This window comes from Marmota marmota, unplaced genomic scaffold, assembly GCF_001458135.2.
Source record: "Marmota marmota marmota unplaced genomic scaffold, marMar, whole genome shotgun sequence".
NCBI lineage: Eukaryota > Metazoa > Chordata > Mammalia > Rodentia > Sciuridae > Marmota > Marmota marmota.
The window spans coordinates 16,186,757-16,213,232 of record NW_025999932.1 but is presented as its reverse complement, the minus strand read 5'-3'; the positions used below and the strand labels follow the sequence as shown (position 1 = coordinate 16,213,232).

The 26,476-nt window shown below is 35.2% G+C and overlaps 1 protein-coding gene across 3 annotated transcripts in view; it reads left to right on the top strand.

Annotated features, from left to right (window-relative positions):
* Gpc6 (glypican 6) overlaps positions 1–26,476 on the top strand; it is a 1,056,803-nt gene that overhangs the window by 185,598 nt on the left and 844,729 nt on the right. Inside the window, exon 1 of one of the 3 annotated variants that reach the window (XM_048800752.1) lies at positions 15,554–15,862. The exons of the other annotated variants lie outside the window; for them this stretch is intronic. The gene's annotated coding sequence lies outside the window, so the exon portion shown is untranslated. Of the gene's footprint in view, positions 1–15,553; positions 15,863–26,476 lie in introns of those variants that run through there. 3 annotated transcript variants of the gene reach the window in all.

The window sequence follows — 26,476 nt, the reverse complement described above, 5'->3', positions numbered from 1 at the left end:
TGCTTTCCTCATCTACTGTGTCCTGAATTCTTGACAATCATAGGCCTCTGCCTTTCAGAAACTCGCTGCCTACATATTAGAGGTAATGGAAAACATTTCTAGATGGGTTTAACACAGCATTGCAAAGTGTTTTGTTCCAAAACATAATTGCACAATATGTGTTAAGGAGGTTCAGAGTAGGGAGGCTTCCTGTTGAGGATTTAAATCTAAAATATATTTATGTGTAAGGCTTTTGTATAGAGGTCAGGTACCTCCTGCTAATATGCCCTTGATGTGCACTTTCTTGTCACTATTTCCTAACTGTCTTGCCTTGAGAGAGTTACTGAGTCTCTATCAGCTCATGTCAATCATTTATAACATCACAGTGATGACACAATATAATTAATGTGTTTATTATAAAAAAAGTATTAACTGCTGCCCCAGAGAGTCTTAGCATGGAATGGGATAAATGATCAATAGACACACACTACTTTTTTGCATATTGCTCTATAAAATTACAGGTGTTGGCTGAGTCAGTCAGTGGGTTAGCAAACAAACCATTCAGGCATTTCTTTTATGGCCATGTAATCTCTGGGAATATGATAATCCAAGCCAAAGAGAATGATCTCAAAATCATTCTCATAGTCAGATTTTGATTATCAGCATCTTCTTCATAGATACTATTTATTCAACCTTAAATATTATAGTTCCTAGATTCACAGGACTGGGATTCTTAGAACAAGCTGTGCACATTTGGGTCAGAGTTTTGTTGCCTCCTGGGATTCTGCTACTTGGTCACTTTTGCAGGTTGGCCTTGTTGGAAAAGCAGATGACAATGATAGTTTTTATTCTTGTATTTTAATGTTGTATTTTTTCATTATTGTTATGTCTAGCCAAAGCCCACATTTTTTTTCCTTGCAAAAGAAGCTGAGTCAAGTGGGATGGGGATAGAAACCATTTATTCCTCAGTAGGTTTTTCAAGTACTCAAGCATTAAGGTATTAGGTTGGGTATCAAAAGCTAGCCTACCAAGCCTGGAGACCTTCCAATTTGGGGAAAGGTCTAGAAAGGGACAGGGAGGCAACCAAAAGAGACAAGCTGTGGTTGTTGGAAGTAAAACTTTCCTCTGGAAAGGAGTAGGTTGGAAGTCAGATTAAACCCAAGACAGCTAACTGAGGACATGACGTTTCTCTGCCAAATAGGGTGATCTGAGTTTTAAGCAGGAAAAGATGGACACTGAAGAAGTCAGAACATGATAAGTAAAGACAAGAATGCAGCTTGACTTTGGATGCTGGAAGAAAGGGTCTTATTGGAGGAATGAGAAAGATTAATGGAAGGCTCTGATATCCAGCCTGCGAAGAGTACATTTAATCTCATCAGTGAAAAGGATCCACCAGAGGCTCCTAAGCAAAGGAAAGACATAATGAAAAGGAGTTTAGGAAGATTATTCTAGCAGCATTGTGCAGGTGGAATTGAAGCAAGAAAAATTCTAAGCAAGGAAACGAGTTAAATTGCTATTGCAGCAATCCTGGATTTAAAGTGATGAAGTCCCAAGTGAGGGGGATGCTGTTGGAAATGAAAGAGATTCTGATTTAAGACATTTGTTTGTTTTTAGACTGCATGTGGAAATAAGATAAATGGATATTCCTTACAATGACAATCTCTTTACCATGGAAAGTTTTCTATTACCCTTCTCCCTCTACCACCTTCCCTTCCCCACAGACACAACAAATTCTAAAGAAATGTGTTTGAGGACAACAGTTTTGGTCATGAGATATGTGTAAGAGCTTAACTCATGTGCGTTAGTGTCTTATACAGAAGATGTGCTCAGTGGTTGCTGCAAATGTCTGTCATTCTTATCACCAAACATATGACAGACATGCTAGCAACATCCTCCTTTTCTGGGAATATGACACATTAAGACAATCTTGGATTTACCAAAATTTACTGAGGACTTTGGGGGTATATTTATTTGCCTGCTAGATATTTAAGTTTTGATTATGAGTATAATCAAACATTTCTATTATTTATCCCTTAAATATGTGACTCTGTAGACATTAGACACTGACATATCTAGTGTTTCAGGTTTATCTGCTAGTTAACTTACATTATTTATATGCTGTCTTTTGAAGACTACTTAAAGCATTTTCTAGAACTTTCTAAACAAGTGGAAGGCTTTATATTGACACATACACATATCTATATATCTATATCTATCTATCTACTATATCTATATATGTATATATAAATATAGATATAGATATAGATATATCTGGATAAAACATATTCAAACAGTGCTTGCTCCTCAGAGAACCAAACATCTACCTGAAATCTTACAGTTTATTTGTTTGTCATTAGATTACCTGGCTTTTTTTTTTTTTAATCTTTGCCTCTGTTATTTTAAACAGCAAACACTAAGGGGGAAAAATCAATGTTAATAATGTAGAACCAGCTCAGGAATGTATCAGGTTTTCAAAAGCTTTAGTGATATGAATCATATTTGATTTAGGAATCATCTCTAGGAATAAATCCTTGTAGATTGTGTCCAGCCTTTTCTTCATTAAATATTTTGAGGAGACAGCCAAATTATACCAAAATGCATGCTGAACAGTGAGTCTGGATAGGTTTTTCTAGGGTTAACTAGATAAGGAACTCTCACTGAATTTAGTTAAACACTTTTTGTTAAGTGCCTACTAGGTGCAAAGCACAATACTTGCATTTGGGTGGCAAGAGATGAATAATTTTGGTCTCTGAGGGATACATAGTCTTTTTGGGAAGCCAGCCATATTTACCACATATTTAATGTAAGTCAGACTTAAGGGTACAGCAGCACATATTTTTAAAATGAGATGAAAGATTTCAGTGGTAGAATTAAAGGAGATCAAGAAGACACCAGGCTGATGTTACTTATTCCATAATTACACAGTGGTTTTGTGGAAACAGTATAGAGGTGTTTGACAGAGAAAGATAATAGGTTGGAATGCCAAGATTATAGATTAAAACTAAAATGTAAGTGTTCGTAAAAATGATCTAAGGAATTTGAACTTGATTATGAGGACATCAGGGAAATGTCAGTGATATTTGATTGAAGAAGCTATATTACAATTTCAATATAATTTCAACTATAAAGCAATGCTTTGGCCAGTTTAAAAGTAAAAATTATTTAGAATAACAATAACCACTATATAGATTTATAAATTATTATGGGATTTCATTTTCATCGAGTGACCATATATATATGCAGGTTATTACTTACTATGCTATATTTCAGGTTTTCAAAACTCTTTACAATAGCAATAAACATTAGTGAATTCATTTATTGATTATGTTTAGTTTTTGATAACAAATTTTCAAAGACAATGTTGAAAGAATTTACAATAGAAGTTTCCAATAAAAAGTCAAAATATAGTCTCTTACTTTTTATTGGGAATTGGTGTTAAGTGAAATTGGGAACAGGGAAGATGTTTTGCTATCGAATTCCTAAGTTTCCTTTTATTAAAAATATAGACTTTGAAAAATTAACCTGTCTTCATAAACATTGTCTTAACATGCTTGCAGTGTAAAAAACTATATATTATAATTCTTTTATAATGTTTCCTCTTCAAAATAGAAGTTCTCATCAAAGTCTAATTCAAAGCTTTAAAATTAAATTTCACAGTTTTATTCTGCCACCATAATTTATTTCTTTTAACACTTTACCTACTTTATACATATGATAACCAGTCTATTCCATATACATTGTATTACTTCCAAATATTTCCTAATATTTAGGTAATATAATGATTTTCAAGAAAAAAATGTTATAATTGTAGAATTTGACCTTTCATTTCACTTAATATAGAACAGGGCATTTTATTTTCTAAATTAAAGATAATAGTATATTTAATCTTTTATCCTCAAAATATGTAATTTATTTTTGTAAATGACTTCAACTCTTTCTATGATTGTCAATTGGTCACGGCCAGGGTGAGTTCAAAGCAATCAGTACTGAAATAACAAGACTACTTGTCATTGCAACTTACAGTTTCTTATAGAATAGAGTTAGAGGATAGAGAATATTAGAGAAATGGGAAAAATACAGTATACACTTGTCTACATTAGTCAAGAATTTTGATGTTTGTTATTTCTTTTCTCCCTTTGTACCAAACCGATATTTAGGGAATAGTGAATATAAAATCATTATGTTTGTAGAGTTGTTACCTGAGTGCATGTAACCTCATTTACCATATGGGAGGTTATGGATGAAAAGTGTGTTTTAGTATCTAATGCTGTCATACTCGGGGCTCCTAAGTATCATTTCTGTATGTGATGTGCATATTGAACATAAATTTCAATTTTAAATGAAATGTAACATTAGATGCTTCTCAGTTCTGGTGTTTTTGATCAGAAGTAATTCAAAAGCAGTAATCAAGGTGCTTCAGTTTCTCTATCTCAAGGAAAATGCACTGTCAACTCTTTAGTCTCTCCCTTACCCTTCTGCAGAACAAATTATTATTTCCAACATGTGCCTACCTCCTCTACTCTGTATACCACATTGTCTTGAAATTGGTTTTCTACATGTATGTCTCCCATGCTGGATTCTGAATTTGCTAATTGGGTTTCTCTCAACTTCCTTGGTATCTAGCATTTTGCCAAGGACAGAGTAGGCTCCAAGTAAATTCTTATTGCATGAGTTAATGTTGGAAAGAATCAAAGACTAGTTACATTTGAATGCATTTTAGGTTTTTTTTATTTGCTAGACTCTGATTTAAAACAAATTTGAAATATTACATATGGAAATCTCCAGGAAAGCTAGGTTCTTGGATCTCATTTGGGAAGGAGCCAGAGAAAGTATTCCTTTAGAGACAAAGATGGAACAGAGAGAAAGGGAATAGAATAGAAAAAAGGTTGTTCAACAGAATAAGGACAGACAGTGGCTTTAGTGTCATGTTAAAATAATGTAAGAGGTTTTAAAGGAATCTCCTTGGCTTCTTACAAATACAGCCAACTGCTTTTCTTAATTTTAGGATTCAGTTGTCCTAGTTATATTACACTTTCTGAGATTAATGGTCAGAGACCATCCATTCAAGGTCAAGACTGTGCTCTCTGGATGTTGTAACCAGTTTGGATTGAATCCTAGCTTCTGCTGCTTCTTTCACTAAAAAATGCTCAGAGATGTGATACCACCCTCATTTTGTGCCTTCAAGCTAGACTTCCTTTGTTTGGCATTTCTGCATAGCAGTTTGCTTATTGCATATCTGAGGTCACCTGTGTTAGACCAATTGAGTGCTCATTCAGAAACACCATCATCACATTTTTCAGTGCCTCTGGGTGGGATGGTGTCTGTAGCTTCTAGAATCAATTAAACTAAAATAGGTGTTTGCAGCCAAGTTGGATATTACGATTTATTACAAATCCCTTGTAGGCAGGAAGAAATAGTGGCCTGTCCACAGGAATAATTAGACATAGCACAATGCCTGCAATCCAGCTTTCCTAATTCCCCAACTTTGTCTATGACACTAAAAAGGGATCTCACGTGAATTTCAGGATGCATCTTTTGATTGGAGGAAAAGTGAGATTAAATATATGTAGAAATTCCCCTTTTGTCATTTGATTCAGTGTTTATTTTTCCTTTAAAAATCTGGATTCAACCAGAAACAATATGGATAAGAGACTGTACCAGATTTATTTTTTAACTGGTCAAAATTCAACTTTTGTGACAGCCATTACATTTGCATTTTTTTATTTGATAAGTTTTTGACCTATGAAAGTGGGGAAAAGATTTTTCTTTTTAGAAAAATTCTATACCATTAATATAAATGAGTAAAATTTTATTAATATCTTCGGGTGCTTAATACTGTCTGGATTTTTGCTGAGAACATTTCACGGGTGACTTCACTTAATCATTACAACAACTGTATGTATTATCATTATTACCATGTTATGAAGAAGGAAGCAAGGGTTTGAGAGTGAAGTAACTTGCCCTATATCACTGTGTTAGCAAGAATTAAGTGGGACTGAAGGAAGATTTCATTCATTGCTACAAAAAACATCAAAGCTGCAGCATGCTTGGCTATTTGAGGGGCCTTGAAATGTTATTCCAGCTGTCATGAACTGATCCATGACTTTCACAATTTCTAATATTTATGGCAAAACCATTACAGGACAAAATTGGGGGTTTATGGCTTTTTTTATGGAATTTCACCATTTTTTAGCTGTAGCAATTAAATTTTAGATATTTAAGCCCAAATTATAGTAAAACCTGGAAAGAGTCTCATCACCTGTTTAGATGATGGGTTAATGTAACTTTTCATTTCTTCCATCATGAGCATATGCACAGAATTTTCTTAGAGTGAATACATGCACAAGATTGGTTTACCAGATCAGATCATAGACTGGTTCCTTCTACCTGTTCTGCCTCATTTTTCCAAAATTGCATGATTAAATCAAGCCCTTTCCTTGGTAAAAAATAGTACAATGTATGATCAAGGTTTTGTGAGTAGCCCTACTTCCCAAAGAAACCTACTTCTTAAGTATTTAAAACTCAAATATGAAATTATTATATAAAACTTAAAACCCTAGTTTAAGAAGTTTTAGGTGATGTTATCAATTCTAAATTATTGGTATTTTCTCAATCATCAAATGAGTTTGTCTTGATAACCTGGAATTTGGTTATAAATTTTTCTGTAAAATTTTCATCAGGATGCCTTAGATGAATTCAGTTTCTGCTGATAGTTTTCCTTTGTTGCTCTGAACCTCTCATCATTATCAAACTAGGATTTTTCATAACAGAGTCAACCTATTAGCTCTGGTATTAATGAACTAATACAGAAATAGACCTAATCAGGTCTTTGCATGCTTCTGTTCATAAAGAATTTCTGTTCATTACTGAGTTAAAATGGATACAGAAATTTTTTCTTTAATCTGCTGCATGATTCTACACATGGAGCTGAGGCAATAATGCCTCTCTCCCCACCTGCCTTTCCCCCCTGCTCTCTCTCTGTATGATGGCTTTTAGTTTTAGTCATTTTTTTTTAACAGTGGACTTGAAAAACTTAATTAACAATACATGGATTTTGAATTTCCTAAGCCTCTTTACCTGGAGGATGCAGTACTTTTTCCATATGTGAAAATCTCTGTAATCAAAAGATCACAAAAGCCTTTATTTAGATATTAAACAAGAATCTAAATAGGATCGTTGCCACTCTAAAAATTCACTTTCGAGCCCAACTGAGTATGGAAGGGAAAACACCCCTAATTTCAAAATCCAAAATCCAAAACACTCCAAAACCTGAAACTTTGAAATTATTTACATGATGCTAAAACTGGAGAATTCTACTCTTGACCTCATATGACATATTAAAGTCAAAAGGTGGTTCAGTGTATATGAACTTTCTTTCATGCTAAAAACTACAACTACTAAAAATATTGTATAGCGTTACCTTCAGCATATATGTATAAGATGCACATGATGCTCAACTTAATTAATGTTTAAACTTGGGTCTCACTTCCAAGTTATCATATTAAGTATATGCAAGTATTCTAAATTTTTTAAAAAATCAGATGTATGAAATATTTCTAGTCCCAAGCATTTCAGAGAAGGAATATTTAACCTGTATAATATAATCTGGAAATTTGCATTAGGGATTAATTTTATTCTGTCTTCTACCTCTGAGTGAAAATTTTACCCAGTAATAACTCATGTTGGATGAGAATCAAGGAGGAATTTTCTTTTCTAAAGCTTTAGGAGACATTTCTACTTTTAGACTTCCAGATACTTAAAATGACAACAAGAAGATCAAAATAAGACTTCTATGAATATCTATCTCCTCGTTCATCAGTCAGTCTGCTTCTTCTTTTGGTGATCATTCATTTAGTAACTACTACATATAGGAAAGTACGACGACATATAATTCAGAATTCTTAGCTTCAAGTAAGTAGTTGGAGCTATGTATAAGAGCCATAAAACGGTGAATTCTTATGCTGCATGCTCATGACCTAGAATTGGGAGAGAAACAAAAAAGGCACTTAATAAATATTTGTGAAATGAATGAAAAAAAATCACACTGATTCGGAAGCCCATGCAAGCTGTGATGAAATCTTGGGTTCTCTAGTCCACTATGGAAGGGTCTGAGATGAAGTTTAAAGAGCAAGTAAAACAGGAAGGCAAGCCATCAGAGATGAAGGGGTGAGTAGGCATTCATCTAGGGCACGCCTGTTGTCTGGGTCAGTCTCCAAGGCAGAAATTCTTTCTCCTGCAGTCTATGGAAGTAAATATTAATACAACTTTAAATCCCCAAAGACAATTAAGTATGATAATTATACAGAGTAGATAAAATTTTCCATTGACTGAAAAGAATGTCCCTGCTCTTGCCGGTGTTGCTGAACTTTGTCCACTTAATCATGTTCCACTCTCCGTCACGCTTCTCTAGGATCCGTTATTTGTTTTATCTATCGCTTGAGTTTTTTTCTCACTTCCCATTAGTAGCTTCTCAGACTTAATGTTTGTTCATGTTTAGCACAAGAGCCAAATATTTACAGTTGAGCAAGCCAGAGAAAATAGCATAAAAAGTTAACAATTCCAGAGAGAACATTGAAATAACAAGCCAGCCTCTTGTTCATTTCTTTTTCTTAGCAGTACCATGGCTTCATAGTAAAGTCTCATCACATTGTTTAATTATGTGAGCCCTTTGCCTGTGATCCCAAAGTGCTTTGCAGATTCTTTTTGTCCATTTGAAATTGAGTCATACGTGCTCAGTCTTAATTTATATGTAAGGAGAATTGGTGTCATTCAGCAAGTGTGAACCCAGATAACTCGAAAATCCAGTGCTTATAGAACCTTCCATTCCTCCAAAGTTCCATTCTTTTCTTTATGGCAATGGAGCTGGTAGTAAAGGTGTTTTTTCCTGATGTTTTTGCACTTTGAATAGAAGTGGTGGCTTCTTCATCTTCTTCATTCCCTGGGGGATGTGTACCTCTCTCTCTCCAAGGAGTAGAAGCTGTTGGAAGCTCCAGCATGTCCCGCTTTTTAGTGAGCCCAAGATAAGGATAGATCTTAAGGAAAGGGTTTATTACTAAGGATCCTGTAAGCAATAAGAAGTTTGCATTCTAGCCTGAGGTGTGCAGTCATTGGCATACATGAAAGAATTAAAATGATCCAATTTGTGGTAGAAAAATAGAAAGGGTCCAGTGGTACTGAAGAAAATGGCCTTGAGTCAGGTAGACACGAAAGTCTCCAGAGAGAGGTAAAAAGGCCATTAAAATAACATAAGCTGGAAGGGACCCTGACCTAGGGCAGTGCAGTTTCCTGTAAATATTTACATGGCTTAGGGGGAAGAGCTAGCAGGAGTGAGTATTTCAAAGGATATGAGGTTTAAGACAGAAGGAATCAAAGCCAGTATCTAGTTGAAAGACTGGATTATTGGACATCTCCCTGCTAGCTTGTGGAGGGGATCATTTTGGTGGGGATATGGACATGAGTTTATTTCCTCTGACTAGTATTTTACATTACTCACCAAGCACTTGTACATACTTACTATGGATGTTGAATCTTTAGATTTTTTTGAAATTAAAAAAAAAATGTGTTGCAAATCTTCGAGGTGAGAAAACTTCTCCCTATGCATGTCCTCATCTAGGTCATTTTCTTCTTCATTCATTTAGGTAGTGTGTTAAAGCAGAGGTTTGCAAACCATGGCCTGTAGGACTGTAGGACTGCCTTTGTATTATAGAGTTCAGTAGTTGCAACAGAGACTGACCCACAAGACTGAATTTTTATTACCTAGCCCTTTACGACCATATGCTAAATGACTGTTGCAGTCTCTACTTTGATGTTCTCAAACTTAAAAAATACACACACACACACACACAATTTCTTTTTTAAAAATGCAATAGTATTCTATTTGAAGGATCATGTACTTCGGTTCACTTTTCAGATTTATGAGCTGTGTCAACCACCAGATCCTCCAATGTAAAACTTATTAATGCATTTAATTAGTATTGGCTTTTTCTAATATTTATGCTAACAGAACAACATGAAAGTGTATTTCGGGCAAGGTACCATTAATCCAGGTAGAAGAAAATATAGAGATGGCATCTTAGCTGGGTTTATCTTTACACTAACATTAAAAAAAATAATAGCGAATGCTTTCTCTGGGCAGCTTCAGGTTGCAGTATCATTAGCAATACACCAATATTTCATGTTACAGTAAACTTTATTAGAATGTGTTAGGTAGTGAGGTGATGCTATATGCTACATAGTAGCTGTTATAGCTGAAATTGGTTTGCAGTCAAGCTTCAACCTATTTGCTTTTAGAAAAAAATAACTTTAGCCAACCAACCATAGTAATAACTATTTTTCAAGTAGCATCACATACTATTTGCAGGATTATAAGTAAGACCTGATACTGTGAGGCAGTTTTTCTACTGCATACAAAACACGATGTTGTCTATACACTTGTTCAGTTTACTTAAGGCAATATAGGATCTTAGAAAGCTTATCAGAATTTATTCCTTCTCCATATTTCCTGAGCCAATTAACAATGGTTGATCTAATAATTATTGCCAGTTGACTTGGAAATTCTTGAATCATTTGACATATGTTTAAAAACTGATGTTTCAGAGCTTCTTCAGCAATCACTGAGGTCATATTTACATGATGTTTATGAATATTGAGGCTTTGAAAATGAAATAATAAGTTTCAAGTAGAAGCTGTAAAACCCTTTAGAATAATTGTTTCCTTTTTACTGATGATCAAGTATAGTGACACTTTGGCCCATTGCTTTCTTTAGTCTTACTGTTTTATTTATATTGACATTTAAATAACATTAGAGCAATCAAGAACATGGGTTAAAATAGACATTGAAAGCCCTTACTACAGATGAGCTGTGTTTCCTTATTCCATAAACCCTCACTTGTGTCTTGTTCATTTTCCCAGTCTTTAAAATGTGTTCAGCATGGGATATCTCTCTATATGGAATCTAGCTTTCTAAGTTTATCTCATGTCCCCTCATTTTAGGTAATGGCTACTTTTATTGAGTCCTTAATAGTAAATTGTATTTGCATGGACTAAGTATAAATTTTTGGAGTCGTGTGTACAGTATCCATGAAAACAATGGACAATGGAGCATTGTTTTATTTTAAGAGAGAGAGAGAGAGAGAGAGAGAGAGAGAGAGATAATTTTTTTAATATTTATTTATTTTTTTAGTTATCGGCAGGCACAACATCTTTGTTTGTATGTGGTGCTGAGGATCTAACCGGGCCGCACGCATGCCAGGCGAGCGCACTACAGCATCCCCAGCCCAAAGAGCACTGTTTTCTGAATACTACTCTATCTCAGATCTACTCAATTCTTAGGTTGATAGGGACTGTTGTTTTTGAAGACCTAAGTAGTTACTCACGCATTCTCAGATTCTCAAATCTAGATGACCACCCCCTCCTCCATCTAACAAGCCCCGAATTTGACTATGCTTTCCATTCCCAACTTTCTTTTGACTGGCCTTTTCAAGTTTATGTGTGGCAGATGATTGAAGTTAGAACATTGAGGGAGATTTTCGATAACCAGGTATTCGATTTTCTGGAGTACCCACTGTAACCCATGCACTTTGCACAAGCTCAAGTTAAAGCTTATTTTATAAATCTCATGACCAGCTTTCAGGAAAATATGATTATTTCCAAATGAAGATTAAAAAAAAACTCAACAGAGTTTATTTTCTGAACAACCAACAAATCTGGAAACCCCAACTTCAGCTTGAATATGTCTGGTTTTAAAGTGTGTGATTTCTCTAATCACCTGCCTATCTTCCATGAGAGAGTTACCATGTGAAGAAGAGAGAGGCAAGGAATATGTTTTAGAAAAATTCTTCTCTAGAAAGCAGACCCAGAGACAAAGAGTTAGAAAAGATAACCAAGATAAAGGAACTTACAATGATAGTAGTTGCCCCAAAAGCCACAGGGTGTGAGGTTTCTTAGAGAAATAATGATCAGTTTTATTGTTTTGGGTGCAGAGAGGTTCAGGAAAACACCACACTGTTGGCCTAACAGGCACATTTCATTGTGTATCTCTTCTTCCCTTGTCCTCTGAGTCTGCAAGTATTACCCCTCAAGAACTCTGGTACTCTGCAGGGGAAATAGGGATACAGCCCTATCCAATACCAAGCACTGTCGCGCTTCTAAATTCTGCATCATGAACTTAACTATTCACAGAGTATTTCATTTCAGAAAGAAATAGACCTGTAAAACAGAATGCTCTTTACTTAGTGGGTCAACCAACTGAAGGTGGCATACCTATTTTTTTCTAGACAGCATTTCTTTGAAGTTGATGTGTTTAGGTGCTATTGTGGGGGGCCAGCACTGGAGCTGTTTACCATGTTTCCTGAGGCAACCTTATGTGAAAGCTAGAGAATTTTAACAAGAGTCTTGACTTTCTCTGCACCTGGAGATTAATGTGCTAGTAAAAACTTTATGAACCCTTAATCATTCATAGAAAACATATCAGATCCTCTGAAGCTAAAAGCTTCAGCATTCATAATTAAGAGACAACAAAATAGGACCATGTAAATATGGAAATGGCTTCCCAGAAAATTTATGAACTTTCTCTTTTTCTTTATTTAAATTATGGGTACTTCAGGATTGAACAGAGGCATACTTTGATAGTTATTAAAAGGTGAAACATAAGATTACCACCATTTCTAGGATGAGAATGAAATTTGAATGGTAATTTTATGTTTGTTTTTTTTTTTTTTGACCTTTTATTCTCATCTTAAAAATCGGTGTAATTACTACTTTGGAGTAGTTTTGCATCTCTATATAAAGATATTATTTACTACCATTGTTAGTTGTACCCCCCCCCCATATGTATTACCTTCTCTTTGAAAAAATATGTAGGAGTATGGGACAATGTATTGAATCTACTATAGTTAACTTATTTCACTTAAAATGAGAAAATGATGAATCACAAACTGAGTGGTTTAACAGTCATTTATTGTCTCAGGGTCCTGGAAGTTAGAAGTCCAAGATCCTCAGGGTTGATTCCTTTAGCATGCTGTGAGGATCAGTCTGTTCCAGGCCTCTCTCCTACCTTCTGTTGGTTTTTCTACAATCTTTGGTATCCTTGGCTTCTGCTATTTCAGGAAGATCTCTGCCTTCATCTTTGCATGACATTTCCTTGTGGGTCTGTGTCCAACCTGTCACCATGGACACCAGGCATATTGAATTAGGGGGGTACCCTCCTCCAATATGACTTCATCTTAATTGATTTCAACTGCAGTGATCTATATCCAAGTATAGTCACATTCTGAGACAATGTGACTTAGGACTTCAACATATGAATTTGAGAGAGACAGATTAGAACCCATAAGAGAGAGAACAGGTGATAACAGGTAACATATCCAGTTGTTGAAAATAATCAAGGTTTATTTCTTTCTCAGATTCCACTGGGGGTCCTGGTACAACTTCTTCCATCTTGTCTAGTCTTTGGCTGAATGTTGAGCATCCATGTATCATGTGGACTGGTCAAAAACCATTTGTGCAAGGAAGTGACTGTGTATTCTACTTAAATTTTATTGACTGAAATAAGTCACATTCCTCTCCGTAAATCAAAGAGGCAGAGAAGTACAATTCTTTCTTTGTGGCAAGAAAGAGAAGAATCAGATATATTGCTGAAAAGCAGAGTACTTTAGCCAGATACTTTTATATTTGGATCAATTTTAATATGTACTGGACATCTATTATGCAGTTTTGAAAAGATTTATAGTCACATGTCTAAATAAGTTTGTTTTCTTAAGACTTGAGATATTGAACCATTATTTTGTCTTCCTTTTGTCTCAGGATTAATTTCTTTTTTTAAAAAATGGGATTTTTTTAGTTGTAGTTGGACACAATACCTTTATTTTATTTATTTATGGTCACATTTTGAGACACTGTGAGTTAGGACTTCAACATATGAATTTGAGAACCCATAAGAGTTTTATGTAGTGCTGAGGATCAAACCCAGGGCCTCACATGTGCTACACAAGTGCTCTACCACTGAGCACAACCCAACCCCCTCAGGATCCATTTCTACAATGAAAACCAAAGATGCATCTGTTTGAGGAAATGATGCCATTCTAATTCATAGTATGAGACTATTTATTGGGTAAGTGATTACAATGCATATGTCCAGTTCATTGTGGTCCAGGGCTGAAAGAACATGTATATGGGACTTTTTCCTATCTAATTTAGTTTTGTAGAAAGCAGCATCCCAGTGAAAATGCAATAGGACTTTGATCATGTTAAGGTGCTCTTCCAAAATCCCAAATCAAACTTGGGGTCCTTTTGAAGTAAAAGACAAAGGATATATTCAGGCAAGGGCAGAGGGAGTACAAAGCAGACACTTCTGCTGCCTGTGATCCCAAACACAAGTAGGGGGAGCATCTTAAAAACAAACAAACAAACAAACCACAAAGTAGGGGAGTGGGAGAGGCGCGTATAATCTTAAGACACATTTCGTAAAGTGGAAATTACCAAGTTACATTCTCAGAATTTGCGCTTTTTTTGTACTGTTCTCAGGAAGCAAGCTTGCATGAGCTTCATAGTTCAAAGACATTGTGGTCAGGGTCCAAGTGGGTGGGGGTGGAGTTGTCAGCTTCTGTGCAAGTGTGCTTATGTGGAAAGAGGAGCCAATGTCACACAAGATGGGGTCACCTTGGCCTACTTTTCAAATCAGCCCATAGCAATCACACATGTGTTCAGGAGAGACCCGAACACTTTCTTCTATGCTCTTCAGCTAGAAGGAATTCCAGGGTAAACATCCATCTTAATTCCTCTCTTCCAAAAGAGTCCCCCACTTCCTCTCCATCCCATTGTTTTGTTTGTGTCCTTTATGGAACTGAGTATGCTCAGATATTTTGCTGACGTCTTTGCTGATTTTTTTTTTTATTTTACATTTCCTGCCTGTTACTGCACACTTCCCTCCCCATTCAAAGGTAGGTTTATGCAGTCAGATACCTGTCTCTGTCTTTTCACTGATAACTCCTTTTCAAGAGTAACTGCCTGATCCAGAAGGAAATGGTGTATCAAATGAATAAATATAATAAATATTGCATTCAAAATAATAACATAATGGTGGAATGCAGGAAATTGGGGATAACAGTCTTCACTATTAAAGTCTGAGCAATCGGAAGGAGAAGCTTACAAAATAAACATTTATACCAGTTTCAAAACAACTTGTTTTTTTTTCTAGATTTCATAGTATGTATATTTTCTCGAGGTCTCTTGTGACAGTATACTATTTATTGTAAAATTATATTAATTTTCCTTATTTTCTAGAAACAATACAGTTTATGCTCCAAAATGTATGTCATACAGACATAGTGGTTATTAGAAAAGACCGACAATTTAGAACTGATCCTCATGGTGTCTATAATTTAGGCTAAATGAATTTGGCTGGAAACCATTACATTAAATGGTTCCTTTATACAATGATGGAAGTTCAAGTTTTATTTATTTATTTTTTTAATATTAATTTTTTAGTTGTAGTTGGACACAATACCTTTGTTTTATTTATTTATTTTTATGTGGAGCTCAGGATCCAACCCAGGGTCTCGCATGTGCAAGGTGCTCTACTACTGAGCTATAACTCCAGTCCAAAGTTCAAGCTTTATTACTGATAACGTTTTTAGTAGAGATGAGCATTTATAGCTAAAGGAACACCTTAATTAAATGATTTTTAAAAGCAACATATGAGTATTGCTTGCTGCTTAACAATAAAAGACAAAATCTTTCTTTGGCTTACTTTCTTCTCTAATAGTGAACAGTAATAGAAACAGTTATAAAAAGATTCACTGACTCTCCAAAGGAAAACAACTGATTAAAAATAGAGCTATTGTGGCAGCACAGCCTGAGAATCTCCATTCATGGCTGCTCTTAGGTGAGTTGAGGGAAATCGCTGGTCCTGGTGCTTCTAAGCTGTGAATGTCATTGTGTCTTAATTTTTAACACTTAATTATGACAGGGTGGCATTGTGGGGAACTTGGCATGCGCTTTGTTCTCCTGTAATTTTTCATTTTGAAGCCATTTCTTGGCTGTTACCTTAAGACATTCTGACACCGCCAAGGCTTACTCTAACTTTAGACTCAGTGCTGTTAAACTTTGCAGGTTAGCAGCATGTCGTCATGGTGAGTTCAGGTAAATGGCATCCCCTGAAGTTGTGCAACGTGGTGGCTAAATTTAGGTTGAAATGATCAAGAGTGTGGGAAGTGAAATGCATAGACTCTTCTACATCGGTGACACGTGTTCATATTTCAAGTTGTCCTCCCTGGGACTGGCTGTTCTCTTGGCTTCTGATGTGTGTTCACTGTTAGCTGCTTTATCATCATCTGTCTCCATGCTGGGGGCTGCGATGACTTCAGAGCTTCTCTCGTGGCAACTTTCCTAGGGTGCAGTGTCTAGTTGGCTTCTGTACAAAATACTATCTCTGCTTCTTACTCATTAGAGTCACTCTGCCCTGTTTCTAGTTATGAGCTGTTGTCATTCATTGTGATGGATTTCCTGACCTTGAGAGGCCATGGCAGCCGGGCTGATATCAGACTCTATTTTGTGTCTCTATTTTTTGTCTGGATAAATGGTCTTTAATTACTGCTGGTACTTCAACCTTGGGGAACACTTGGCAGTGTTATCTGTTTTTATACTTGACAGTTTGAAAATATGGAGTTTTGGGCCATAAAGTTTGCAGTGAAAGCCTTGTATTTATATGCCTTTTCAACTTTATACAATAAAGTTAGGTTTAAAAATTTCACAAACATTTAAATTTGCTCAAATTTACTATGTTTTATTTTATGCTTAATTGTGGCAATAACATTTAAAAGTCACTATCTTTTCCATGATGAATGCCATAAGGTAGCACTGATATACATAGGGAGTAACAAGATTATTTATTTATTTTTCAGTGAAAAGAATAACACTTGATGTAGGAAAACACAATTGAAATTTTAATAATTTATCTAGAAGTGAAAGGGATCACAGTCAATATTCCTCTGGACATTTATGGCCAAAAACACACTTTGGGACACAATTGCATCAATTATTTTCTATAGTGATCAGATGAATTGAATAATTAATTTTCTGTTATGTTCTATGATTTTGCAGTTAGTATCATATTACTTACAAAGACACAATTTTAAGTAATAAAGTTTTAAATATCTTGTGAATATCTTGTTTTACGACTCAATTTTCACTGCTTCTGGTATTAGAACATGCATATGAACTTATGTTTAGAAATTAGTTTTGTAGAAAAATTTATAAAGTGAAGGGTCTATTGGCTATTCAGAATTTAATTCCTCAGTATCCTTAAAACTTAGTCTAGTTCCAGGAAGGACCAGAAACTTAGGAAATATTTGTTGAATGTCATTTGTAGTAGCAGATTGAAAGTTATGTGTATTTTTCATTATCCTTGTTTATTTGTTTGATTCTCATGTGACTTCTGTTCGAAAAATGTATATTATTGTTATAACTTTTATTTTTATTAGAGCACATAGTAGTCTACAACTTAATACTGGCAAGAACTAAGTTCTAGTCATGATCGTGCTTCTAAAAAATTGCTAGTAAGATGCAAATTTAACAAGCATAGTGTTTTCCAAACAAATAACCTAGGAAAGTTTTTTTATAAAATAGATTCCTAGATGCCCTCCCTTGCTGTATGTGTTGGAATCTTCAGGGTTCTGCCAGCCATAGGGTAATATTTTCATCTCTCTGGGTAATTTCTATATAGCCAGACTGAAGACACACATTTAGGGATCAATAGGTTGGTTGGCCTCTATGTATTCTCAAGTTTAACTTTCTATAAGAATGATATTTATTTTCTGCATTTAATTTGATAGACCCAACCATTTCTACAAGTTGACAGAACATTTTTGCTGGATAGTCCTTATTTCAAAAATGTCTTGATAAATTAGAGAATCACAAAATCTTAAAGCTGAAAGGAAGCTGAAAGATCATTCATTTTATACCTTTGCTGTCATCAGAAATCCCCCATTGGTATTTGCAGATGATCTTGGTCTCTCTGGATATTAGACTTTCCTAAATTGAGGGGATTTAAAGTTTCTTTTTTAGATCCTTCCCTTCTTCTACTGTGAAACTCTTAGCCTTTTTGTTCGTATTGTGGGTTTTCATTAAGAGTGTTGAATCTGTCTTCTGGGCCCCTCATTTCTGTTTGTAAGTGAGCAAAACACAGGCTTTCTCCATCACAAGTGCATAGGCAAGTGAGTGGACAACTTTAGAAGAGCAATATTGGTGAGTGGTAAGGGGAAAGCACACAGGTTAGAAGAACATGTGCAGAAGGCACATTTAAACTAATCTTAGGAGGGGGCAAGCATTTGGGTATCAGAAGTTGTTGAGTGTGGCTGGACATTCAAGTAATGTCCAGAGGTGATCCATAGTTTCTAGAAATTAGAACGTGGTTATTTCTGCCACACTTAAATACTCTATGCTTAAAGGATCTACATTCTGTTTTAGTACACAGCTGCAGCACATAATATATCCCATTTGCCATTGTCTTTTAAAACAATATCAGGTAATTTGAATACTAGGAAACCCAAAGTTTGGCTAATTCAAGCCATACTTTTCACCTAAATACACTGAACTACGATGTGCCAGCCACAGGGTTAACATATTGCACTTGTTAAAATCTTGACATCATTATTGTCAGCCCCGTGTTCAAAATCAACATCTCCTGGTCTGATGCAATACTGATTATTTAAAAATAATACCTTTATATCCTTGTATCATGCTTGTTTTATCTCTTTTTTGCATACCTTACAGTACTTATCCTTATAATCCCAAGGGTTGAGTGAGTGCACAGTGGGTGCAGATATCTGTGGTCAGGCTAAAATGGATAAACATGAAAGGACATGGGGAATTTATATGATATTGCATAATACACCAAGCAGATTTACATATTATCCACCTCACAATCCATGCCAACTCCTGTAGATTCCTGTATTGGAAAGAAAGAAGAAAAATCAGGATAAGTGCTCAACAGCTGTCAATGTTAAATAATCCCTCAAAGCTGTGAGAGCCTTCATTTGCTTTCAAGAGTTGTGACATATGGTCAGAAATGGCTTGAAGATTTATTGTGTCTTCTCTGTTGGATGAGATTCAAAATATACTTTAAGAAAGCTTCCATCCCTCATCATCCTTGAAAAGATCCTTCAGAACTCATCGAGCATATAGAACACGGACAGAGAGTGATGAGGTTCAGATGCCTAAAAATGACACACTCTAATCAGGATTGCCAACCTATCACCGAAAATTACTGGGAGAAAAATGCAAATTTTCTACTGACACTACACTTTTGAACACTGACATCTCATTGACCTAAAGAAGCCACTGGTATAGATAGGATTTTTGAATCACTCTTCACCAATATTATATTAGAATAAAGGAAGGCAGATGTTGAAAGTAGTCATTCTTGTGCTGGGAATGTACCTCAGTAGTGGAGTGCTTGCCTAGCATGCATGAGGCCCTGGGTTTGATCCTCATTACTATATGCACAAAATAAATAAATAGATAAATAAACAAAAAGATAAATAGGTAAAGGAAATATAAATTCTTTCCAATTTTAAAAATTTAATTTTAAAGTAAAAAACTAAAAAACTCAAGTTTGCCAGTGCCTTCTAGCTTCTATAATGGTTTCAAGGGGAAAAAAAAGTACACTTAAATTGTATAAAAATTGAAAAAGCTAAGGAAAAGAAAGGAAGAGCAGAAGAACAACCTGAGTAAAACATGACAGTAAAAAGGGCGCCTAACTTAAACTCTTCTTGGTGCAAGCAGAAATAATCAAGCCTACTGTGTAAATAAGGAGAAAAGAATCAAAGCGAAAGCCCCACAAAGCCACTTTGCTGGGACTAGCAGTGTCTCTCTTGCACCTATGTCCTTCCCTTTTCTTCTCCTGCCCTCTGCCCCACTTCTGCTCTACTTTCTGGCTATTTGCCTCCTAAGGTTTCAAAAGACTGCTAAGCGTATTTCTAAAGGCCTCCCGACATATGGCAGTTTGTGTATAAATCATTTTATTTAGGAAATAGGACAATCTTCTTTATTTGATGTAGAATAAATTGTGCTCCAATTTCAACTGCTTATGAAAAATACATTGTCCCTCCTTCTGAATCTCCTGTTGCATAAATCACCCTACCATCCCATTCTGGGTCAACTTTAGACCCAGAAATTAAATTCTTTGCTGGATAGTCTGTAATTATTTTATCCAAATACCTACGTATCTATCTGCTCCTCAGAATGGGAATGTTTTATTAGTTTGCCACGGTATTGGGCCCCCACAAGAGTGCTCACTTGAAGAAGTGTAAGAAGTAATGTCTAAAGATCAGTATAGCTAGAATGGCTAGCAGCCCTCATCTGGTAGACCAGAAGACCCGGTGAACAGGGCTTGTACTGAACCTTGCCAGAGCTGGGTGTGTGAACCCTCAGTTGTGCTGGATGCGGTTCAGGTGCCAACTCTGTTCCAGGAGTGCTCCAATTACTAGATCTGCTTGAAAGTAAAGGGAGCTTGTCAGCTCAGGTTGCTGCTCTGTCTGGGAGTTGTGATTTGTTTTTATTTTTGACAGTAGACCTTTATCAGAGTTTATTGTAGACATCTCATTAGTAATTTTTGGCATGCCACTCTGTACCAATGTTGAACTTTGTCAATTGAAATAGAGACCGCATTAGGACCTGAATGACAATACCTCTAATTAACCTGAACCATACTCTGGAACGCCTTTTGAGATAATGTTGCCTTGTGAGGAAAATGCTATCGGTTTTTATCTTTTTCACAAATAAACTGAAGGACAGTCATCCAGAAACGTTATCCAGAAATGTTCTCCCATCAATTCTTAGATTCACCTTTTTTTTTTTTCCCCAAAAAATTACTTCATGTCTCTACCTTGACTTTTCTTTTATGTCCCCTACTTTACCTGGATAAATCCTCACAATTCGTCCTCTGTCACATCCCTGACCACTTCCTGGAAACTGGTTTACTAAGTTTACTCTGCTTCAGCCTTTACTTGCTGTCACATATATAATACAATATAGAATTTTTTCTTTTGTAGTGTGTACTTACTTGTCAACCGCTTTCTCAGGTGGTATGCCACCTGTGCATGAGGACTGAGACTTTGTGTACCTTGTGGAATGTCATATTTCACAAGACCTGAAACCATCCCTGACACTTGATAATGATTCGCCAATATTTATTGAATGACTTTTAATGAGCGAGTCTAGGAGTTATGATCATCTATATTGCTTATGTTATAAAACAGTTAATTTCTTTTTCTTTTACACAAAATGATACTGTTTGGTTTCATGTTTTACTTGATAAGCATGGTTGTCTGTTCAGGAGGAATGTACTGAGCACCTAGCTGGTCATTGTAGGCTATTTTTAAAGTGAAGGGTAAAATACTAGTACATAAACCAGTCAAGGATTGGGTGTGCAAAGAGAGGAATGGAAGAAAGGATGGGGCTTATGCTGGAGGGTCAGACTAGGCTTTGATTCTTATATGCTTGTAAAGTAATACTGTGGATCTAACATCAGTGATTTCACCCTCATCAGTTATAATTTACCTTTTATTATCAATTGAATTCTAATTCTGTCCTATAATATAATCCAAATTTGCTCTATGATATCATCTTCAAAACAAATGTTTGGGAAGATGTATTATCACAATTTTACTGAGCAAGCAAGGGAAGTCAATGAGATAAAACAATTTTCTTAATGTTATACAGCTGTCCAGATGCAGAGTTAGGGTTCACATTCATATTTCTAAATCCAAGTCCTGAATATATTGTATGTATGTGGACACTTCCAAGTGCATTTCCACATATATACAAAGTTGCTTTTCTTCCTCACCCCGCAGTTACTTTCAAGCAAAATATTAAAACCCCTTGTCTTTCTGCATGAGAATTCAGCCCTGAGTTAACTCTCCACCTCTGATATCCTGGTGACTTCATAAGGGTGGTACACCGACTGAGCTACTAGGCATATGAAGCAGTGTTGCTTCTGTCTTGACCTCTGATTGGTCAATTGCACATATGCTGAGAAGAATGACAAGTGATTATAAAGTAATGCTACCACAGTTTTGGGCCTCCCAAAATCTGGTGATTTATAAATAATATGGCCCATGAAGGTGGCCCTGAAAGCAATGGATATGGGATTGTTAAAGTAGATTTGCAAGGCCCTGGGGCAGGAGGCTTTGGACCAGGTTGATGCTCACACCCGCTGATATGTCTCTTGTTTTCTTTCATCTGAGGAGATGTGTGGGTTGCTGTAGAGAATCCTGCCAGAGAGTATCTGCTGCTTCCTTGTTGGCAAGCTGTGATTCTTGTTCTGGAACCTTCTAAGTGTCTGACACTAGTTAAGGCTCATGGTAATCTTGTGATCATTTAGTTGAACCTGAGAACACTTAAGGAGAGTGGTAGAAAATCAAACTTCTGAGTGTGTCTACACATATTTGGCAGATATGTTCATAATCAGTCATGATCTCAGTGGACATTGGCCTGTATTAGATGCATTTGGCCTTTGAAGTTGAAGATTCTGTTTGCATTAGTTTACTTACTTTAATCAAGCATATGCCTTGAAGTCATACATTTCTTCTATTCATCCCTTGCTCCATGTGAGACTACTGAATGTCATTTCTTTCATGAAAGAGAGTGCCAAATTCATTGTGGTTAAATATCCTCATAGTGGCTGAAGATTTAATTTGCTTATATATCTTATTGTCATGAAGAAGCAAATTGTAATCCTGAGTTGGGGGCTGGAGTTTGAAAGAAATATTTTAAAAATTATTTTTTAAAAGTTAATTAGCTTCCCATAATACTGTACTTAAAAAAAAAATAGAGAGTGTTTTGCACATTCACAGCAGTCAGAACAAATGAAAGTATGAGTGTGATATTCAGCAATATACACAGCACTAGAGAAGAGCAAGCACCATATACAGGTCAACAGAAAAATGAGTTTATGTTAAACTCACAGAAGCATTAATATCAAAAATAAACTATCTGGAGAATTTTCTAATTAATGCAATTGCACTGTGCATGGATAGGGCAGTTTCATTAGATTAAATGAAAATCAAAGTTTGTCTTGGTCGTTGTAAATTGTCAAAGAAAACGATTGTAACTTTTAACTACCTCAATATTTCATTGCCAGTGACACTAATTAGACATTTTTAAAATTTATTTTGGTTCTTGCTTTCTGAGAGGGCAGAGTTTTTAGGCATAGCTCTTCATTTTAACCTGGCTCCTTTCTGTTGCTAATCATTGGATACATGATATCATTCTTAAAAGCATTTGAAAAACTATAAAAATGACTACATTTTGCAGTAGTATCTTTATCTCAGACTTTATAAAAATATATAACACTGTAGCAGGGTGTAATATATTTTAGTAAAATATTTAGTAGTAAATAACTATAATGAATGTGGAAATTTTAAGTTCATTTTATTCTACTTTTTTCCTAATTTTAAAAATTACCACATACTTTTGGTCGTTGTTATATTGGTCTATAAATTTTAAAGCTTGTATAGACTTATATAATCACTATTATATTCAGGGTACAGAATGAGATAAAAGGCCTTTTGCAGGATATCTAAGTCCTTACTGAGATTTCCCCAGTGTTTACCTCATCCTTTGATTTTCTTAACAAGGACTCACAGAACAAAGGCTTTTCAATTTTATGAAGCCCTGTACATGTATTTTTTTTCTCACTTTTTGGATCATGCTTTTGATGTCATGACTTTGCCTAACTACAGGTCAAAAAATTTTTTCTCCTGTGTATTCTTTTAAATGTTTTGTACTTCTATATTTTATATTTGTGTCTATGACTTTAAGTTAGCTTGCATAATGTGAAATTTAATATTTATTTTGCATGTAGATGTGCTGTTGTTCCAAAACCACTTACTGAAGAGGTGATCTTTCCTCTTTCAGATTACTTTGGTATTTTGTCAAAAATCCAATTGCCATGTGGGAGTGGGTTTATTTTTGAGTTCACCATACTATGTTCAGTTGGTCAATATATGTATCTTTCCATTAATTCCACAAAAATTTGATTTCTCCAGTTTAAGTACAAAGTGTAATTCTTCTACTTATGTTCTTTTTACAATTTTTTAAACAATTCTAGACCTTTTGTTTTCAATACAAATTTTAGAATCATTTCATCCGTGTTAATAAAAAATAAGCGAAAATCCTACACTATTTTTTTCTTTACTTATTACACTAAAATTACTCAGGACAGTGTTTTAATCTTTCTCTATTAACTAAGGATGATAGCTTTAGGTTTTTTTTGTTTTGTTTTGTTTTGTTTTGTAGATGTCATGTATTAGGCTAAAGAAGTTCTCTTTCATTTCTTGTTTGTTAATAGAATTTTGTTTCCTTATTAATGAATATTGGGTTTTATCACCTTTTTGTTTTTAAGTCAGTTGAAATGTCCATAAGGGTTTTCTCTTTGAATTGATAATATGAGAAATTATACAGATTAATTTTCAAATATTTGCCTGGCCTTGCATTACCAGGATAAAACACACTTGGTTTTGATATTTCTTTCTTTCTCTTTTCTCTCTTTTTTTTTCTAAATTGTTGCATTCAATTTGCAATATTTTTGTTGAGAATTTTGGCATCTGAGTTCATGAGGGATGCAAGACGTATTTTTTACTTTCTTTCTCCTTTTGTTCTTCCTTTTCCTCTTTCTCCTCTTGATACTCTGATTGGATTTGATAATGACAATGATTTGAGGAGGTGTTCCCATCTTTTTTCATTTTTGACTTCCTAGAAACAATTGTGTAAAAATGAAATTATGTCTTGAAATATTTGCTGGAATTGACCAGTGAAACTAGCTGGATCTTGAGATTTCTTCCCCCACCCCCAAGTCAATCTCTTTAATACTTACTATGTCATAAATGTAATGTTATATATATCACCTTACTTAATCCTTTTAGTTTTTCAATTCTGAGGAGTGGGTCTATTTTAACTAAATTGTTGGATTTGCTTGCATAGAATTGTTCACATTTTACCTTATTACCCTTTTAACGCCTGCCAAGTCTATAGAAATGTGCTCTTTTACTCCTAATAATTGGTACCTCGTCTTCTCTCTTCTCCAAAAGTTTATCAACATGGTTGATCTTTTAAAGTAATCAGCTTTTGATTTTATTGATCTTTTCTGTTTTCCAATCTCTTCATTTGTAAATTTTATCTTTATTTCTTCTATATTTTGTGTTTATTTTGCTCTTGTTTTCCTAATTAGTAGAGGTAGAAACTTTGAGGCCTTCTTTGGTAATACGAGCATTTAGTGCCCTGAGTTTCCTCCTATATTTTCATAAATTCTGAAAGATTTCCATTTTGATTCAGTTTAATATATTTTGTAATCTCCTGTGAGATTTTTTTTTCTTTGATCCACAGAGTATTTAGAAATGTGTTGTTGACTTACCAATGTTTGAGAGAAATTTTATGTTATTTTGCTATTAATGATTTCTAGTTTAATTAAGTTATGCTCAGAGAACATGCTGTGTATGATGTTCATGATTTTAAATCTGTTATTGTTTGTTTTGTGAATGAGGATATGATCTATCCTGGCGATGTTCCCAGTACATGTGAATATAAGATATATCCTGCTGTTGTGTTGAACAAGCTACATATGTCAGTAAGATTTAGTTGATTGATGGTAATTTTCATTTCTTCTCAATCTTTGCTGACTTTCTAGTTACCTGTTCTTTCTGTTACTGACAGAGGAATATTGACATTTTCAACTGTATTTGTAGATTTGGCTATTTTTCTTCTGAGTACCACTGGTTTTGATTTTATGTACTTAGCTCTGCTATTTCGTGTGTGTTAAATCTTCACCGTGACTTGACCCTTCACATTATGTAATGGTGTCTCTTTAATTTCTGTTCCTATGCAATTGAGACTTTCTTTATTCTTCATATACAAAACAATTTTCTATTTTATTGTGAACATTTTGAATATTTCATCAGTCTTTATGTCTTGTTTAAATTGTGTGGTCACCATCAATATTTCTGCCTTTGAACTCAGAAAAGCTGGTTAGGTTTAGGCCACAGTTGTCAACCTTCTTTCTGTGGGTTCTTGGCCCCAATGTCATTCAGCTTTGAATTCTTTGCAGTATTATCTAGATCACATGTGGACACCACCCAAGGGCTGGATTTTTCCTTGTATGTGATAGACAGTTTTCAAAGTTTTGGATGCTTTGAATAGGGTCAGATCTACATATGTGCAACTATAGGTGAGCCCAGGTGTTTTTAAAAAGTTTGAGTTTACTTTTTCAAAGTCCTCTCTCCATAATTCCTTCAGAAATTTCTAGTTGGCTGAACCTTTTCTTTCCTCCAATTAGTAACATTCAAGTTTTAATTAAACTCTCTCTGCCATTCCGTTCTCCAGTTGTGTCCACAATTGGGCCAGGCTTTGGGAGGACAGAGAGGAAACAAAGCAAGTTTAGTCCCAGCTTCTTAGAACCCCAGTGAATTGAGTTCAGCCCCTGGTGTGCTACTGGGAGTCCTGG